General features: G+C 42.9%; 2 pseudogenes; both read right to left on the reverse strand.

Annotated features, from left to right (window-relative positions):
* Positions 1-16,637, reverse strand: part of LOC129654137 (solute carrier family 22 member 10-like) — a 46,289-nt pseudogene extending 29,652 nt beyond the window's left edge.
* A 1,529-nt stretch (positions 16,638-18,166) lies between these two features.
* LOC129654138 (FH2 domain-containing protein 1-like) lies at positions 18,167-20,067 on the reverse strand (annotated as a pseudogene).
* Between the last annotated feature and the right edge of the window lie 844 nt (positions 20,068-20,911).

Here is a 20,911-nt window from a genome sequence, read left to right on the forward strand (position 1 = left end):
TTCTCTATACAAATTTAAAGAGAGGTTTCTCTTAAAATACTGTGTTGCCATAATGACACCTGGTTTCACCTGAAGTTAGCTATTCTTGAGCCTAGAGATAACCAATGCCTTTTTCTTATGGAAATGTTTGTCTTAAGCTATGCTAATGTACTACGCCTTTACCCCAAACTCGGTCTCCAAGTCGGTTCCGCCTCTTGGCCCAAAACCTACTTGACAAACCAGTATGTTATACTCAGATATTGTTCCCCTAATCTATGTAAATGAAACTATTTGTATGGTGGTCTGCCCTTCCTTAAGATTCAAGTTAATTATTTTATGGCCCAAGATAAACCATTTGGTGCCAAGATTATCCCAAAATGCATCTTATGGGCGAGGGGCCTGGTGCTATTCTGAATTATAAGACATTCCTTTCTTTCATTAACAGACTGCTAGTGACTATATAACATCCAGCTGAAGACTAGCAAGGGGGTACTCTTTCTGCCCCCTTCTGATGCCTATGTCAGAAGCTTTCTCTATCTCCTTTATACTTTAATAAAACTTTATTACACAAAAGCTCTGAGTGATCAAGCCTCGTCTCTGGCCCCGGATTGAATTCTTCTCCTCCGGGGGCCAAGAATCCCGGTGTATTCGCGTGATTCAACAACAACCTTTCACTACTGGACAATTGTGTTCTTTTCTCATGCTAGTAAGACTATGCTCAAAATCCTTCAAGTTAGGCTTCAGCAATAGGTAACCGAGAACTTCCAGATGTACAAGCTGAGTTTAGAAAAGGCAGAAGAATCAGAGATCAAATTGCCAACATCCATTGGATAATAGAGAAAGCAAGGGAGTTCCAGAAAAACATCTACTTCTGCTCCCCAGACTATTCTAAAGCCTCTGACTGTATGGATCACAACAAACTGTGGGAAAATGTTAAAGAGATGGGAACACCAGACCACTCTATCTGTCTCCTGAGAAATCTACGTGCAAGTTTAGAAGCAACAGTTAGAACAAGACATGGAACAATGAACTGGTTCAAAATTGAGGAAGGATTCCATCAAGGCTGTATATTGTCACCCTGTCTATTTAAGTTTATGCAGAGTATATCATGTGAAAGGCCAGGTTGAATGAATCACAACCTGGAATCAAGACTGCCAGGAGAAATATCAACAACCTCAGATATGCAGATGATAGCACTCTAATGGCAGAAAGTGAAGAGGAACTAAGGAGCTTCTTGGTGAGAGTGAAAGAGGAGAATGAAAAAGGTGGCTTAAAACTCAACATTCACAAAACCAAGATCATGGCATCTGGTCCTATCACTTCATAGCAAATAGATGGGTAAGAAGTAGAAACAGTGACCGATTTTATGATCTTGGGCTCCCAAATCACAGCAGATGGTCCCTGAAGCCATGAAAATAAAAGAAGGTTGCACCTTTTAAAGAAAGTTATGACAAACTTAGAGAGCATATTAAAAGGCAGAAACTTCACTTTGCTGACAAAGGTCCATATAGTCAAAGCTATGGTTTTTGCAGTAGTCATGTATGGATGTGACAGTTGAGCCATTAAGAAGACTGAGAGCCAAAGAATGGGTGCTTTCTAAATGCGGTGGTGGAGAAGACTCTTGAGAGTCCCTTGGATAGCAAGATCAAACCAGTCAATCCTAAAGGAAATCAGTCCTGAATATTCATTGGAAGGACTGATGCTAAAACTGAAGATCCCGTACTTTGGCCACCTGACATAAAGAGCCAACTCATTGGGAAAGACCCCAATGCTGGGAAAGATTGAGGATAGGAGAAGAGGGTGGCAGAATATGAGATTGTTGGATGGCATCATTGACATAATGGACACAAGTTTGTGCAACCCCAGAAAATAGTGAAGGACATGGAAGCCTGGCATGCTGCAATCCATGGGGTCACAGTCAGATATGACTTAGTGACTGAACAACAAACAACAACATATATGAAGGGAGAAATAGACAATACAATGATAAGAGGGAAATTCTATACCACATTTTTGACAATGGAAAGAGATCATCCAGACTGCAAGTCAATAAAAACACAATAAACTTGTATTATACTTTAGAGCAAACAGCCCTAACAGATACAAAGCACATTTCATCCAACAGCAGCAGAATACACATGCTTAAGTGCACAGCAAACATTTTCTGAAATAGATTATATACCATGTCACAAAAAAAGTCTTAGTTAAGAATTTTTGAAATTTTGTCAAGTATCTTTGTGACTAACTACAATAAAATGAAGCTAGAAATAAATAACAGATGGAAAATTGGAAATTTTAAAATATATAAAAATTAACTAAAAAACCAATGAGACATAAAATAATTCAAAAGAGAAATCCCCAACATCTTGAAACAAACAAGAATGATAATACAACACATCAAGACTTGCGAAATGCTGCAAAACCAGCTCTAAGAATGAACTTTATAGCAATAGATAAGGCAGTTATGAAAAAGAAACTTCTCAAATTACATTACTTTAACCTCAAGGAACAGAAAAAAGAGAGAGAAACAATCCCACAGTTAGCAGAAAGAATTACATAACAAAGGGAAGATCAGAAATAAAATAAATGGAAACCAGAAAATCAATAATAACATCAAAAAACCCGAGATTATTTTTTAAGAAAGTGAACAAAATTGACAAACTTTATCTAAACTAAAAAAGTGAAAGAAGACTCAAATTTTTTTAAAAAGGAGACATTTCAGCTAATACCACAGAAATACAGAGGATTTTAAGAGACTGCTACTGACATTTATAAAGAATAAAGTTGATAAGCTAGAATAAATGGATAAATTCCTATTTATCTGTCATAAAAATAGAAAATCTGAACTACCTTACCCCATACAAAATGTAGTTACTATCAAAAATATTTAAACAGTTCATGTAATTCAGTATCAAAAAGTAAATAACTCAATTTTTTTTAATAATTCAATTTTTAAAATGATCAGAAGATCTAAATAGACATTTTTCCAGTGAGGACATACCGATGGCCCATGGGAAGATGAAAAATGCTCAACATCATTAGTTGCTGCTGCTGCTGCTAAGTCACTTCAGTCGTGTCCGACTCTGTGCAACCCCATAGACGGCAGCCCACCAGGCTCCCCCGTCCCTGGGATTCTCCAGGCAAGAACACTGGAATGGGCTGCCATTTCCTTCTCCAATGCATGAAAGTGAAAATTGAAAGTGAAGCTGTCCAGTCATGTCTGACTCTTAGTGACCCCATGGACTGCTGCCTACCAGGCTCCTCTGTCTATGGGATTTTCCAGGCAAGAGTACTGGAGTGGGGTGCCATTGCCTTCTCCCTCATTATTTGCTAGAAAAATGAAAATCAAAAGCACGCTGAGATATCACCTTATACATATCAGGATCACTATCAAGGAAAAGACAAAAATAACATCTGTTGGCAGAAGTATGGAGAAAAGGGAACTTTCATGAAATATTGGTGGGAATGTAAATTGGTGCAAAAACTGTATAAAACAATATGGAGGCACCTCAAAAAATTAAAATAGAACTACTATATGATCTAGCAATACCACTCCTGGGTACATACCAGAAAAACAACAACAACAACAACAATAATAATTCAAAAAGATACATGCATCCCAGTGTTCACTGAAACATTATTTATAATAGCCAAGACATGGAAGCAACCTAAGTGGCCATTAACAGATGAATGAACAAACAAGATACAGTGCATATATACAATGGAATATCATTCAGCTTTAGAGAAGAAGGAAATTCTGTCATTTGCAACAACGTGGATGAACCTACGTGCTTAATGAAATGACGGAGACAGAGAAAAACAAGTACTCTATTACTTATATGTGAAATCAAAAACTAATAGAAAAGAATGGATGTAACAATACAGAAACAGCCTCACAGATACAGAAGACAAACTAGGATGGGATTAAAAGATACAAATGTATCTCTTATGTATAAATGTGCCTTTATGTATAAAATAAATAAACCACAGGATCTACTGTACAGCACAGAAAAATGTAACCATTAATTCATAATAACTTTAAATGGAGCATAATCTATAAAATATTGAAATATAATTTAGTGTACCTGAAGGTAATATAATGCTACAAATCAACTATATTTAAATTTTAAAAGGTAGGACCAGATGGTTTCACAGGTGAATATTCCCACACATTCAAATGACAATTAACACCAATTCTTCTCAAACATTTCCAAAAAATTAAAGAGGCGAGTACACTCTCAAACTCACAGGAAAAGACCACCATTTTCATGCTAGATAAGGACATTGCAAGAAAACTACAGACCAACATCTCTGCTGCATATAGATGCAAAAATTTCTTAACAAGATATTAGAAACCGAATTCAACAGCACACTAAAAGGATTATACACTAGAATCAAGTGGCATTTATCCTTAGGATGCCTGGAGTTCAACATACACAATTCAATGTATGCGATATACAACATTAATAGAACGAAAAATAAAAATAATATGATTGCCAGTCCAGGTTCGATGCACGATACTGGATGCTTGGGGCTGGTGCACTGGGACGACCCAGAGGGATGGAATGGGGAGGGAGGAGGGAGGAGGGTTCAGGATGGGGAACACATGTATACCTGTGGCGGATTCATTTTGATATTTGGCAAAACTAATACAGTTATGTAAAGTTTAAAAATAAAATAAAATTAAAAAAAAAAGAAAAAATAATAATAATATGATCATCTCAAAAGATGCAGGAAAAGCCATTTGACATAATACAACATCTTTTTGTGATAAAAATACTCAATCAATTGGGGATAGAAGCAATGCACATCAACATTATGATGAGTCTTCAGATAACAGCGTACTTAGTATGGACAGGTTGAAAGATTTTCCTCTCAGTTCAGGAGCGGAAAGGAGGTGCCAGCTCACACCCCTCCTATCAACATAATCCTGGAAGCCCTAGTCAGAGCTATAAGGCAAGAAAAAAGAAAAAAGCATCCACTGGAAAGGAGGAATTATATTGACTTTGCATATGATATGAAATTATATATATAAAATTCTGAAAACTTACAAAAAATTTTTCAATTCACTAAAAGTGAACTAAAGACTTAAACATTACCCCAAAACAGTAAAACTCCTGGAAGAAAGAAAAGGAAAATCTCCTTGGCAATAGTATCTTAGATATAATAGCCATCAGAACCAGCATGAGGATATATCTCACTGTTCTTTTGATTTCTATTTCTCTGGTTATTAGTGATGTTATTTGGCAAAACTAATACAATTATGTAAAGTTTAAAAATAAAATAAAATTAAAAAAAAAAGAGTCTTCTCATATACTGATTGACTATTTCTATATGTTCTTTGGAGAAATATTGACTGAGGTCCTATGCCATTTTAAATATCAGGATATTTGAAAGCTTTTCTTATTTGTTGTAATACTTTCTTTGGATATTAATTCTTTATCAGACATATGTTTTTCAAATATTTTCTCTTATTCTGTAGGTTTCCATTTCATTTTGCTGATCATTTTCTTTGCAATGGAGAAGTTTCTGGTTTGACATAACCCCACTTGTCTATTTTTGCTTTTGATACCAATGTCCAGAGCTTTTTATCTATTTTTAGTTCAAAATCTTTGACTGAGCTATAAGTTTCCTGCTTCTTCACTGAATTTTCTTCTCTCATTTTCTGTCATAACATACTAACAAACACATATCTATAAGCATCACCACACATCAGTATTATCTAACACATGTACACCCGTGGTGGATGCATGTTGATGTATGGCAAAACCAATACAATATTGTAAAGTAAAAAAATAAATAAATAATAAAATAAAATAAAATAAATTGATCAATCAGCATTGGTTGTGAATCATCATAAAAGGCTCAGTCAGAAGACTGGCCAATATGAGCACTTCAGCTCTGAAATCTTTTATGAATTACACAGAGGTGATACATTTAGAGTTCACAATTTTCAGATGTAAGAGGAAATGATATTAGGCTTACAGACAAGGGATATTTTAAGCCTCCCACTTCTCCTACAGAGGACTTGATGTGTGGCTGCCACAGTTGTTCTCTTACTTTTGGATGACCACTGCCAGGTACAAGATAACCCAAATGTCTCACAACACAAATTATATCACCTGAGGTTTACAGATTAGTTAACTCACGTGGCTGGAAGTATTACCTCTAATGAGGTTTTTTAAGCAAAACCAAACATCCAGGTTATAGTCACAATTATTTCTTAATTCAGCTTCAGAACCGTCTCACTAAACACCAAAGTTTTCTAGAAATGAATATGGGGGGTACTATGACAGCAGGACCAATATGAGAATCCACAGGCATTTAGTTCACAGAGTCAAGGAGTGAATTAACATAGAGTCATAACATATAAACCTGCAATATTGTTTCTCTAAAAAGATTGAACCTCCTGTCTTGAAGCACTTTACTCTCACTTCTCATTGGTAATTTCTGCTCATCTTTACAAATGAAGTTTACGTAACCCTCCTCTACTGTTCTGAAATGCCCCCCGACCTAATAGAGATGTTATTTCTGTGTCCAGTACAATGAGCTCTAAAAATTGCATTTGTAACAATGAGTCTAATTCTCCATTTCTGTCTATAGCTCCCTAGAAACCAACAGTATAAACTGCCTATTGGAACTCAATAAAGACTTCTTTATGAAAGAGTTAATAGAAAACTGTGAAACCACCCAGAGGAAGGGCAGCAGTGATGTGGAGACACTCACCTGTCTGAGAGAAGGCCGTATATGAGGCCTCCCACCAGCACTCCAGCCATGTATAGGGATTGACCCACTGATTTCTGTTACAGATGATCACAAATGAGGTCCCACTGGAAGAGAAGGAAACCAGCACAGAGGAGCTTCACAGCTTCTTATATCCCTCAACGAACGTTCACTCACTCTAACAACCCTCAGAGAACACAGCCTCTGATTTCCTTTGAACATTTACTCACATATATTACTCAAGTCTCAGCTTAAGCACGGAATTCTCTAAATCCTCAACTAAATCCTCTAAGTTCTATCATGGCAAATCATACTCACGTAGCACCGTGTGCCTCACTGGTTCTCAAACTTTGCCACACATTGAAAATATTGAGGGGATTTTTTTTTCATTACTGATGCCTGGATTTTACACATGGAATAAAATGTATTTGGTTTGTTTCTTTCATAAGAATCCAGGACATGGAATTTTTTAAATAAATATAAGTATTTCCAACTTGCACAGAGGCTAAGAACATGTGACCAAGAATAATTTTCCACAATTTATATCAAGTATTAACTTGGCTAAATATAAAAATTCACACAAAACTTAAGTTTTGTGATAGTAAAATCCATAATCAGTTTGTTAATTTCAGTGTCCTCAAATTGTAAGTAATTGACAATTTTAAAAAATCAGCAATCACTATTTGCTAAAAGAATGAATAAAAGCTGGCTACCTGAATAATGAACCTGTGTTTATTTTACATTATTCTAAACACAGAGAACAAGTACTCACAAGAGGTAAATGGGGCCTTTACCTCAGTCACGATGGTGGAGGAGAACAAGCTGTGGTCATACACCCAGCCGTCCACACAGGGCTCCGTGTCCAGGTCAGTCATGTTGGGGAAGGTCCCATTCAGGTGAAGGAGCTGCCACTGGGGGTGAAGGAAACGATGACACTTCTCTGGCTTCAAGTTCAAATCCAGTGGGATGGAAATTCTCAGGAGGACATCAGGGCTGAGGATCCCTGTGTCATTACCAGAGACAGTGGCATTATCAAGAATGTGGACCCAGCAGCGATGACCGGGAATGGCTGCTGTGAAGTTCTCCAACAGTGAGTGACAGACTACTATCATGTAAATGGGGAGAACAAAAACCATCTGAACAATCTGGAATTTCCTGAGGCCACCAACTTTATCCAGGAGCTCCTCAAAGGCTATTGTGAACAGGTGATCCTCAGGAAGAGTCACAATGACATCAAAGCTGCAACTTCAAAGGGAGAAAACAGCATCCTTTCATTAATTCACATTAAATCTATGTGACCTCATGTCAGGTTCTCCTCACTACCGAGTGGATCCAACTCACCTCACTACTACAACAGAGAAATGGAAACAGTTTCCCTAGTCCTTTTGGAAGCATAGGATGTTCATTTTTTAATAGTCATAGGGAAAATTATTTACCAAAGATACTTGAATCTGATGAACATTAAATCTGTTTAAAGATTTACTCTCTGATGTGCTTGTCCTCAGTGATTCTGTATCATCAACAGTGAACTTTGGCATGTACATGGTCTCCAAACAAGTTAAAATAAACCTGCTACAAGTATTCAGTCATTTTCAGAAGATGGAAAGGACAGAATTGAACTGCTTCATGGTTTTTCTGTGGAAAGAACAAAAAAGGAAGGGTTTTACTTCTTTATATGGACTTTGCTGCTGTTGTTCACTTGCCAAGCCATGTCCAACTCTTTGCAACTGCATGGTCTGCAGCACACCAGGGTCTATCCTCCACTAATTCCCAGAGTTTGCTGAAACTCATGTCCACTGAGTCAGTGGTGCTATCTAACCTCTCATCCTCTGCCACCCCCTTCTCCTTTTGCCTTCAATCTTTCCCAGCATCAGGGTCTTTTCCAATGAGTCAGCTTTTGCCATCAGGTGTTCACAGTAGTGGAGCTTCAGCTTCAGCATCAGTCCTTCCAATGAATATTCAGGGTTGATTTCCATTAGGATTTACTGGTTTGATCTTATTACTGTCCAAGGGACTCTCATGACTCTTCTCCAGCACCATGATTCAAAAGCATAAATTCTTTGGTGCTCAGCCTCCTTTATAGTTCAACTATCACATCCATACATGACTACTGGAAAAACCATAGCTTTTACTAAATGAACCTTTTTCAGCAAAGTGATGCCTCTGCTTTTTAATACACTATCTAAATTTGCCATGGCTTTCCTTCCAAGGAGCAAATGTCTTTTAATTTCATGGCTGCAGTTCTTGTCTGCAGTGATTTTGAAGCCTAAGAAAATAAAATCTCTCACAGCTTCCACTTTTTGCCTCCTATTTGCCATGAAGTGATGGGACAAGATGCCATGATCTTAGTTTTTGAATGTTGAGTTTCAAGCCAGCTTTTTCACTCTTTCACTGCCATCAAGATGCTCTTTAGTTCTCTTTACTTTCTGTCATTAGAATGCTATCATCTGCATATCTAATGTTGATATTTTTCCTGACAATCTTGATTCTGGCTTGTAATTCATCCAGCCCAGCAGTTCACATGATGTATTCTGCACAGAAGTTAAATAAGCAGGGTGACAATATGCAGCCTTGTCATACTCTTCTCTCAATTTTGAACTAGCCAGTTGCTCCATGTCAGGTTCTAACTGTTGCTTGTTGACCTGCAAACAGGTTTCTCAGGAGACAGGTAAGGTGGTCTGATACTCCCATCTCTTTAGGAATTTTCCACAGTTTGTTGTGATCCACACAGTTAAAGGCTTTAGCTTAGTCAGTGAAGCAGAAATAGATGTTTTTTTGGAACTCCCTTGCTTTCTCCAAGATAAAACAAATGTTGGCAATTTAATCTCTGGTTCCTCTGCCTTTTCTAAATCCAGCTTGTACATCTCTAAGTTCTTGGTTCACATACCATTGAAGCCTAACTTGAAGGATTTTGAGCATTACCTTGCTAGCATGTGAAATGAGTACAATTGTGTGGTGTTTGAGCATTCTTACTTTGCCAACAAGGGTCCATCTAGTCAACGCTATGGTTTTTCCAGTAGTCATGTATGGATGTGAGAGTTGGACTGTGAAGAAAGCTGAGCACCGAAGAAATGATGCTTTTGAACTGTGGTGTTGGAGAAGACTCTTGAGAGTCCCATGGACTGCAAGGAGATCCAACCAGTCCATTCTAAAGGAGATCAGTCCTGGGTGTTCATTGGAAGGACTGATGCTAAAGCTGAAACTCCAGTACTTTGGCCACCTCATGCGAAGAGTTGACTCATTGGAAAGACTGATGCTGGGAGGGATTGGGGGCAGGAGGAAAACGGGACAACAGAGGATGAGATGGCTTGATGGCATCACCGACTTGATGGACTTGAGTTTGAGTGAACTCCAGGAGTTCGGTGGTGATGGACAGGGATGCCTGGCGTGCTGCAATTCATGGGGTCACAAAGAGTTGGACACGACTGAGTGACTGAACTGAACTGAGCATTCTTTGGCATTGCCTTTCTATGGGACCAGAATGAAAACTGACTTTTTCCCTGTGGCCACTGCTGAGTTTTCCAAATTTACTGACATATTGAGTGCAACATTAACAGCATCATCTTTTAGGATTTGAAATAGATCAGCTGGAATCCATCACCTCCACTAGCTTTGTTTGTAGTAATGCTTCCTAAGACACACTTGACTTCAAACTCCAGGATATCCAGCTCTAGTGGAGTGATGGCACCATCATGATTATCCAGGTCATTAAGACCTTTCTTGTATAGTTCTTCTGTGTATTCTTGCCACCTTTTTTCAATCTCTTCTACTTCTGTTAGGTCCTCACCATTTCTATCCTTTATCGTGCCCATCCTTGCAAGAAATATTCCCTTGATATCTACAATTTTCTTGGAGAAATCTCGTCTTTCCCATTCTATTGTTTTCCTCAATTTCTTTGCATTGTGAGATGTGGCTTCAATCTCTGGTTCAGGAAGATCCCTCAGAGGAGAAAAATAGCAAAGATCCCTTAGAGGAGGAAAATAGAAAACCACTCCAATATTCTTGCCTGAAAAATTCCATGGACAGAGGAACCTGGGAGGCTACAGTCCAAACTGCCCCAAAGAGTCAGACACCACTCAGCAGCTAAGCACTTGTACTATTACTGCTTCTTGCTATTCTCTGGAATGCTACATTCAGTTGAGTATATCTTTTTCTTTCTCCTTTGCCTTTCACTTCTCTTCTCTCCTCAGATAACCACTGAGGTTATCTGAGACAACCACTTTGCCTACTTGCATTGCTTTTCCTTAGGGATGGCTGCCTTCTGCATAGTGTTACAAATCTCTGTCCAAAATTCTAGAGGCACTCTGTCTACTAGATCTAATCCCTTGAATCTATTCATCACTTCTACTGTATAATCATAAGTTATTTAAGTAATACCTGAATAGTCCAGTGGTTTTCCCTACTTTCTTCAATTTAAGCCTGAATTTTGTAATAAGAAGTTCATGATCTGAGCCACAGTCTTGTTTTTGCTAACTGTATAGAGCTTCTCCATCTTTGGCTGCAAAGAATATAATCAGTCTGATTTTGGTATTGAGCATCTGGTGATGTCCATGTGTAGAGTCACCTCTTGGGTTGTTGGGAAAAGGTGTTTGCTATGACTAGCATGTTCTCTTGACCAAACTCTGTTAGCCTTTGACCTGCTTCATTTTGTACTCCAAGGCCAAACTTTCCTGTTATTCCAGGTATCTCTTGATTTCCTACTTTCACATTCCAATCCTATATGATGAAAATGACATCTTTTTCTTTTTTCTTTTTTTGGTGTTAGTTTTAGAAGGTGTTGTAGAACCAGTCAACGTCAGCTTTTTTGGCATCAGTGGTTGGGACATAGACTTGGATTACTATGATGTTGAGGTGGTTTGCTTTGAAAATGAACTGAGATCATTCTGTGTTTTTTGAGATTGCACCCAGGTACTGCATTTCAGACTGTTTTGTTGACTATGAGGGCTACTCCATTTCTTCTAAGTCATTCTCGTTCACAGTAGTAGATACAGTGGTCATCTAAATTAAAATCACCCACTCCCATCATTTTAGTTCACTGATTTCTAAAATTTTGATGTTCACTCTTGCCATTTCCTGCTTGCCTACATCCAACTTATCTTGATTCATGGACCTAATGTTCCAGGTTCCTACACAGCATTGTTTTTTACAGCATTGGACTTTACTTTCACCACCAGACACACCCACAACTGAGCATTGTTTCTGCTTTGGCCCAGCCACTTCATTCTTTCTGCAGCTATTTGTAATTGCCCTCCACTCTTCCCCAGTAACATATGGGACACCTTCCAACATGCAGTGGGGGGTATGGAGGGGGAAGAGAAGAGGCAGCATTGTAAGTTTGAGAACAGAGTACAGGGTGCATAAACTGGGAGACTGATCCCCCTCTGAAGTCAGAGTTAAATGAACTTGGACTGCCAGGAAATTCCAAGGATTCCCTTGGTAGTTACAGTCTCACATTTCCTGGAAAAGTGACTAACCACATTCAGTGACTTGAGTCCAAAGTGCAAAACAGAGAGAAGTTACTCCCAACCACACATCTAAGTGCACAGAGTTGTGTAGGTGACACATGGCAGTTTCAAGGAGCACGGATGGGATGGGATTGGCTCTTGTTCAGCATCTTCGTCTCCTGCCTATCCAACTCCATGCACTTCCCAGTCTCACAGAGAAGGACCTTATATAGGGAAAGGCCAGTCTATTCAGAATACTTTTTCATGGAGGAAGGCTATTTAAGAAGTCTTTGGGTGATCCTTGGCCTTAGAGTTGGTGTCCCCAGAGGGTCTCCATGGCAGGATAAGGTGTGGGAGCTTGATTCAAGGAGGGCTCTGATGATTGCCTAAGGAAGAAGGGCTGGGGTTAGGAGGGGCTGCTGGGCCTCCACAAGCTGAAGTGAGGAGCCCTTGGGAGGAATGGACCTGGCCAACTTGGCTAGGTCTTACTGTAAACTGGGACCTAGAAGGTCCCAGCTTTAGCTTCATGGAGATAGGAAGGGGTAGTGAGATGAGGTTCCTGTAAGTCCCACTTCCCTAAAGCCATTGCCATGGAAAACTACTTCTACCTTCCTGGCAGGACAAGGAAATTTGCAAATGTATACAAATAATTTTCTCCTATAGAGAAATATTTCCCTTCACTATAGAATATTTTATCCTAGTTAACTTCTTCTTCTTCTTCTTTTTTTTTTTTTTTTGACTCTCTGATTTATTTTATTTTCCTAAGTGTTTGAGCATTCTTTGGCATTGCCTTTCTTTGGGATTGGAATGAAAACTGACCTTTTCCAGTCCTGTGGCCACTGCTGAGTTTTCCAAATTTGCTGGCATATTGAGTGCAGCACTTTCACAGCATCATCTTTGAGGATTCGAAATAGCTCAACTGGTATTCTGTCACCTCCACTAGCTTTGTAGTGATGCTTTCTAAGGCCCACTTGACTTCACATTCCAGGATGTCTGGCTCTAGGTCAGTGATCACACCATCGTGATTATCTTGGTTGTGAAGCTCTTTTTTGTACAGTTCTCCTGTGTATTCTTGCCACCTCTTCTTAATATCTTCTGCTTCTGCTAGGTAAATACCATTTCTGTCCTTTATCGAGCCCATCTTTGCATGAAATGTTCCCTTGGTATCTCTAATTTTCTTGAAGAGATCTCTAGTCTTTCCCATTCTGTTGTTTTCCTCTATTTCTTTGCACTGATCTCTGAGGAAGGCTTTCTTATCTCTTCTTGCTATTCTTTGGAACTCTGCATTCAGATGCTTATATCTTTCCTTTTCTCCTTTGCTTTTCACTTCCCTTCTTTTCACAGCTATTTGTAATGCCTCCTCAGACAGTCGCACAATTGCATTCATCTCACATGCTAGTAAAGTAATGCTCAAAATTCTCCAAGCCAGGCTTCAGCAATACATGAATTGTGAACTTCCAGATGTTCAAGCTGCTTTTAGAAAAGGCAGAGGAACCAGAGATCACATTGCCAACATCGGCTGGATCATGGAAAAAGCAAGAGAGTTCCAGAAAAATATCTATTTCTGCTCTATTGACTATGCCAAAGCCTTTGACTGTGTGGATCACAATTAAACTGTGGAAAATTCTTCAAAAGATGGGAATACCAGACTACCTGGTATTGAAAAAATACCTTGAAAAACCTATATGCAGGTCAGGAAGCAACAGTTAGAACTGGACATGGAACAACAGACTGGTTCCAAATAGGAGGAGTACGTCAAGGCTGTATATTGTCACCCTGCTTGTTTAACTTATATGAAAAGTACATCATGAGAAACACTGGGCTGGAAGAAGCACAAGCTGGAACCAAGATTCCTGGGAGAAATATCAATAACCTCAGATATGCAGATGATACCACCCTTATGGCAGAAAGTGAGGAGGAACTAAAAAGCCTCTTGATGAAAGTGAAAGAGGAGAGTGGAAAAGTTGGCTTAAAAGTCTACAAGCAATAAATGCTGGAGAGGGTGTGGAGAAAAGGGAACTCTCTTACACTGTTGGTGGCAATGCAAACTAGTACAGCCACTGTGAAGAACAGTGTGGAGATTCCTTAAAAAACTGGAAATAGAACTGCCTTATGACCCAGCAATCCTACTGCTGGGCATACACACAGAGGAAACCAGAATTGAAAGAGACACATGTTCATACCCCAGTGTTCATCACAGCACTGTTTATAACAGCCAGGACATGGAAGCAACCTAGATGTCCATCAGCAGATGAATGGATAAGAAAGCTGTGGTACATATACACAATGGAGTATTACTCAGCCATTAAAAAGAATACATTTGAATCAGTTCTAATGAGATGGATGAAACTGGAGCCTATTATACAGAGTGAAGTAAGCCAGAAAGAAAAACACCAATACAGTATACTAATGCATATATATGGAATTTAGAAAGATGGTAACAATAACCCTGTATGGAAGACAGCAAAAGAGACACAGATGTATAGAACAGTCTTCTGGACTCTGTGGGAGAGGGAGAGGGTGGGATGATTTGGGAGAATGGCATTGAAACATGTATAATATCATATGTGAAACGAATCGCCAGTCCAGGTTCGATGAATGATACTGGATGCTTGGGGCTGGTGCACTGAGATGACCCAGAGGGATGGTACAGGGAGGGAGGAGGGAGGGGGGTTCAGGATGGGGAACATGGATATACCTGTGGAGGATTCATGTTGATGTATGGCAAAAACAATACAATACTGTTAAGTAATTAACCTCCAATTAAAATAAATAAATTTATATTTTCAAAAAGTTGGCTTAAAGCTCAACATTCAGAAAACGAAGATCATGGCATCTGGTCCCATCACTTCATGGGAAATAGATGGGGAGACAGTGGAAACAGTGTCAGACTTCATTTTTTTAGGCTCCCAAATCACTGCAGATGGTGATTGCAGCCATGAAATTAAAAGACGCTTACTCCTTGGAAGGAAAGTTATGACCAACCTAGACAGCATATTAAAAAGCAGAGACATTACTTTGCCAACAAAGGTCCATCTAGTCAAGGCTATGGTTTTTCCTGTGGTCATGTATGGATGTGAGAGTTGGACTTTGAAGAAGGTTGAGCACCGAAGAATTGATGCTTTTGAACTGTGGTGTTGGAGAAGACTCTTGAGAGTCCCTTGGACTGCAAGGAGATCCAACCAGTCCATTCTAAAGGAGATCAGTCCTGGGTGTTCATTGGAAGGACTGATGCTGAAGCTGAAACTCCAGTACTTTGGCCACCTCATGTGAAGAGTTGACTCATTGGAAAAGACCCTGACGCTGGGAGGGATTGAGGGCAGGAGGAGAAGGGGATGACAGAGGATGAGATGGCTGGATGGCATCACTGACTTGATGGACATGAGTTTGAGTAAACTCCGGGAGTTGGTGATGGACAGGGATGCCTGGCGTGCTGCGATTCATGGGGTTGCAAAAATCGGACACGACTGAGTGACTGAACTGAACTGAACCGAAAGCAATTTCATTTTGGGAGGTCTGTTTTTAAAAACCCAGTGGCCCAATGGCCCTTAAAAAGTTGATCTGGTTTTATTCAGGATTTAAAACTACAGTACCAAAGAACAGATGTGTGTGTGTGTGTGTGTGTGTGCTCAGTCGTGTCCAACATTTTGCAACCCCATGTAGCCCACCAGGCTCCTCTGTCCATGGAATTTTCCAGGCAAGAATACTGCAGTGGATTGCCATTTCTTTCTTCAAGAGTTCTTCCCGACCCAGAGATCAATCCCGTCTCCTGCATTGACAGGCAGATTCTTTGCCACTGAGCCACCTGGAAAAGAGATATCAACATTAAAAAGTATTGAGAGACAGACAGACAGACAAAAGAGGGACTTTCTCCAGGTTCCAGGAGAAAGACTGGGAGACTGAAGAGTTAATTCTTTCCTGTAACTAGAGCGAGCACAAGTCATAGCAGCGGTCACTTAGTTTTATAAGATACTCAAAGGAGAAAAGGCTTCAATACTTTGGCCACCTGATGTAAAGAGTCAGCTCATTGGAAAAGACCTTGATCCTGGGAAATATTGAGGGCAGGAAGAAGAGGGGGAGACAGGGGATGAGATGGCTGGATGACATCACCGACTCAATGGACATAAGTCTGAGCAAACTGCGGGAGATAGTGAAGAACAGGGAAGCCTGGCGTACTGCATGTAGTCCATGGGGTAGAAAAGAGCTGAACACAACTTAGCAACTGAACAGCAACAACAAATGAGAAAACACAGAAGGGGAAAGATGTGCTCACTGAAACCTCTCTGATGACCTTCCATCAAAATGCAGCACGTGTAAATTCCAGAAGCTCCAGCATTCTTCCAGAGACTGTCACCTTCTGTGACAGGAGCAGGTGGCCCCAGAGGATGACTTTATGTGGAACATCCATGAGCTGGAAGGAGAGGCGGGTCGGCCATTCTCAGAAGTCTGTCCTGGAGGCGAGAGCGGAGGGCGGATGCTCTTTGCTTCCATAAGGGATGGAGCCCCTTCCCCAGGTCCGCTGGACTGGCGTCCTTCAATGGGAGGGAGGCCTTTTCCCCGGTCTATCTCTATCGGTCTATCGGTCCTTTCCCGGGATCTCTGTGCAGCCCCGGGGCCCCAGGCCGACTCCAGCCCCTACTGGGGAACGCAGATGCCGCTTTCCTTGGGGAGCGGAGTCTCTGGGCCACCCTTCACCCTCAGCTGCCGCTGAGACACGGTCAGGGTGAGGCCGGGGGCTCTGCCCACAGTGGTGAGAGTTGGTCCTCTGGTGTTGCGAGCGAACCTGAGGACACGGCCGGCCCGAGACGTCCCCCTCACCCTGCCCCCCCCCCCACTCCTCACCCCTCACCCCCGCACTTCTGCCGCCTGAAGTTGCCGGCAGGAGAAGGGGGCAGGGGGCGCGGAGTTTGGAGCCGAGCTTCCTGAAGGTGTCCTGGGTGGCGCGCGGGGCTCCCTCCCCGCCAGGCCGCTGTCCAGGGCCTCCTCGGAAGTTTGTCGGAGGCCCCCTCACCAGCTTCGGCTCAACAGTGGCGCGGGCGGGTCCCAGCCGCCAGCCCTTGCGAAGGGAGCCCTCTGCAGCGGGAAGAGCAGGGGGAGGAGGGTGTGGAGGGGAGCGCACCCGCTCTCGCTCTCCCAGCACATCAGCGCCAGCCCGGGCCCCGCGACCCTCTGGGCAACAGTGACCGCGGAGGCCGCAGCAGACGCCGACGCCTCTTTGAGGGAGTTCCTCTTCGGGGGGCCATCACCTCCTTCCCTCTGGCCGGCCTGTCCTTGGGCAGGTCCCTGTGGCAGCCAGCCGGGCTCTCGGCTGCAGTGGGAGCCTCCCCAGGTGGGATGCAGGTGTGGTTAGAGGAGACCTAGCTGCCTCCGGTCTCCCTGGCTCCGGAGGACACGGAGCCCTCCCCCATCCGCCCTGATCCTGCGGGTCCCCCGCTTCGGGTCTGGAGTCGGTTCCCTCCTGGCAGTCCAGGGGCAGCGAGCAGTCAGTGGTGTCTGAGACTTAGAACCGAGAGCCAGGATCTTGGTTCTCAGGGTCACTGCTGCCCTCAAATATCAGACCCTCGCTCCTGGGCCCCTCGGGGCCGCCCCGCCATTCCCCAGCCCCCGCCCTGGGCACCTCTGCCCGCACGGGCGTCAGGCTGTCTTTTCAGGCGCCCGGAGACTAAGTCTCTCATCCGCCCACAGACGCCAGCTCTACAGGGCTGAAGTCATTCACCGTCAGGTGCCCGGCTCTTCCGGGCCCGTGGGAATCTGGCGGTAGAAGTGAGCCAGTCCGGTCACCAGCTCATGCCCCCTAATCCTTAGAGCCGACGGCGAGAGTAGGGGGTACCGCTCGGAACCCAGACCCCGGCTCGCTGCTCCAGCCCACTGCGCTGAACCCCGGGTAAGATGGAGGAGGGTCCTCTGGCCGGGGGTGCGGGGAGAGCTGGGACTAGCTCGGCCAAGCCAAGGCAGGTTCGGGGGCTTCCTCCTGGCTCTCCGAGGCCGGAGGTCTGAACGCTGGGCTGGGGTCCTGGTCCCTAGGCTCTCCAGGCTCCGCTGGGCGGGTCCCGCCGGGGGTAGCTCCCCGCCGAGCTGTTGAACTTGAGCTCCTCCTCAGGGCTGCCAGTGGAGCTCTCTCCACGAAAATTAGAAGCTCAGGGTCCGAGGCGCCCAGGGAGAGGCTGGAGCGGCGGGCGTTGAGGGTCTGGTAGGAAGGGCTAATGGGCGCGGGGTGGTGGGGTGGAGGAAAGCGGGCGGGTCCTCCGCGCTCCTCTCGGTCAACAGCCCAGAGTCATTCTCTGCTGCTCCAGCCGGATCCCCAGCTTCCCAGCCGCTACTTCAGCTCCTGCGCCTCGTGGTCTCGGTTGTCCTTCACCGCTTCGTTGAATCTGACACAAAGTCACTGACTATCCGGAGGCATTTGTCCAGTTGCGCGGTGTCTTTGTCTTCACAAAAGAAGTCCGTGAAGGCATTGCGGCTTGTCTTCGAGCCCTTGCTTCCAGCGCCCCAGCTTTTCCAGGGCACATTGAAAGAAGAAAATCTTCGTCCACTGACACCCACCCACCACCCCACTGGATGTTCTTTAGAGATCTCGTCCTGATCCCAAAGGCCAGGAAGCAGCTAAGCCCGTGGGTCACAACTACTGAGCCCACTTGCAGCTCCCGAAGCCCCAGCGGCCCTAGAGCCCAGAGATCCGCAGCAAGAGAAGCCACGGCATTGAGAAGCTAGAGAGTAGCCCCCTTTTCCTGCAAGTAGAGAAACCCAACGTGCAGCAATGAAGACCCAGCACAGCCAAAAATAAATAAAATTGTATTTTAAAAAAAGAGAGAGTAGACCCTGCCTCCGTATTTTCCAGAGATAATCTAGCATCCTTGAGAACACGATGAAACTTTTCAGAAAAGTTCAGAAGCACGGCATCTTCCTTTTGGGCTTCCCGTGCAACAATGCAGGAGATTCACCATAGGTTTATTTGCGTTGTCTGCCAAGTTGAGCAAAGAAGACAGTTTAAATCACACTGCATTGCTAGCATGCCCCCTCTGCAATCATGATATCCCCTTCTTGCAGCACCAAGTATATTAATAATATTAATAATATCGAATGTAGTTCCTCACACACATCAGCTCTTTTGTAGCAGTTTTGAGAATCATCATGTCTGTGTATAGACAAGAAGAAGGCAAAAATTCTAATTTAGCACCATGACTTCAATCCGCAGTGAGTAGTTCGGCATCTGAATTAAGGGGTCTTCCCAGGACAGCTTGGCCATGTCTTCACCTAATGCTTTTAATTTCTTCATATCTTCTGACTCTGGCAAAAGCTTAAGAAATTCTCGCAATGCCTCTGGTCCATCATGCTCACTCTTTCCTTGGTGAATGTCTTCTTCAATGGACCAAGGAGAATTCTCAAATAACTTAGGAAATATCCCAACGTTCATGCTCTGTTTTGCATCCAAGATAGTAATCTCTTCTCTGGCCTTCCTGAAGGACAATTTTAAAGCCTTCCTCTCCTAGAAGAGGAAGACTTGGTGGTATTTTCTTGCTGCCCAAACAGCTCCTGGGTGGTCCCTGTGTCGATTTGGTACTGATGCTGTTGCCTGATGCCAAGGTCCAGACGTTGGTTTTGCTATGAACTTGGTCCTCTGGAATGGTTTTCCAATTAAAAAAAAAAAAAGCTTCTCATTCACTTTTTCTTACCAAGGTGGCTGTAGCTGTTCAGGTGAGAGGTTGAGGGTAGTTCTGGGGTGGGGAGGGGGACCAGAGGCCCTCCAGTCAACGGAGGGGGAGAGGGAGGAGAGAGAGGAAACCTTTCTAAGGAGTTTGAACCTGGTCGGTGGGTGGAGAGGAGTTGGTGGTGGTGCTTGCCCAGCCATGCATCCAGCTGCTGTGGTGTTATTCCTACTTCCTTTATTACTGACCAAGCAGATACAATTCATAGCATGCATAGTATGTTGCCTTTTAAGGAGATAATTTCTTGACCTAGGAGAAGCAGACACAGACATCCGACTTATGCCATACTTTTCCAGCCACTAGCAGGAGGAGAAGTGGTTGACACAGGATAAGATGGTCAGATGGCACCATGAACACAATGGACATGGGTTTGAGCAAACTCCGGGAAAACAGGGAAGCCTGGCATGCTGCAGTCAATAAGATGGCAAAGAGACAGACACGACTGAGCAAATGAACAATGAGAAGAAGTCTGCCGCCGTTGAGTGTCATCTTCCAAACCAACGCTCCACCAGCTGGACACACAAAAGGCTCTGAGGGCGCCGCATCCGCTGGAGTCCCTCCTCCAGCCCCAGCGCGTCTTCTCGCGGCAACGGCTGGAGGGGTGAAGGCGCGGGCTCAGGTGCGCGGCGGCGATGACAGCTCAACGCGGGACACGCGGGCCCACGGGATCACGCCGGGCAGGCTCGGACCCATCCACTTTCCTGAGCGCTGATCGCCCCCGCCTGAACCTGCTGTTTTAAAAATGCAAGCAAATATTTCACACTGGATTTGACTTAAACTACTATTAAATTTGAACAACTTTCATATATTAATTAACCAGAGCATTTGGAATATAAATTTAATTTGTAGTGATTTTATTAAATGTATATACATTTTGAATTCTGTTTATCCTGTTATTTTCCCCACGATTTTTATAACTTCATGATATTTTGCATATATTTATTGTTTTAAAAAATGAAGAGAAAATTGCAAAGAAAAAGTAGTAACCACTTAAAAATCTGCTCTTTAAAGGTCCCCGTCATTATAATTTCAATGAGTGAATTTCCAAGGAGCACTTAA

The sequence above is a fragment of the Bubalus kerabau genome, chromosome 5 (assembly GCF_029407905.1).
Source record: "Bubalus kerabau isolate K-KA32 ecotype Philippines breed swamp buffalo chromosome 5, PCC_UOA_SB_1v2, whole genome shotgun sequence".
NCBI classification, from domain to species: Eukaryota; Metazoa; Chordata; class Mammalia; order Artiodactyla; family Bovidae; genus Bubalus; species Bubalus kerabau.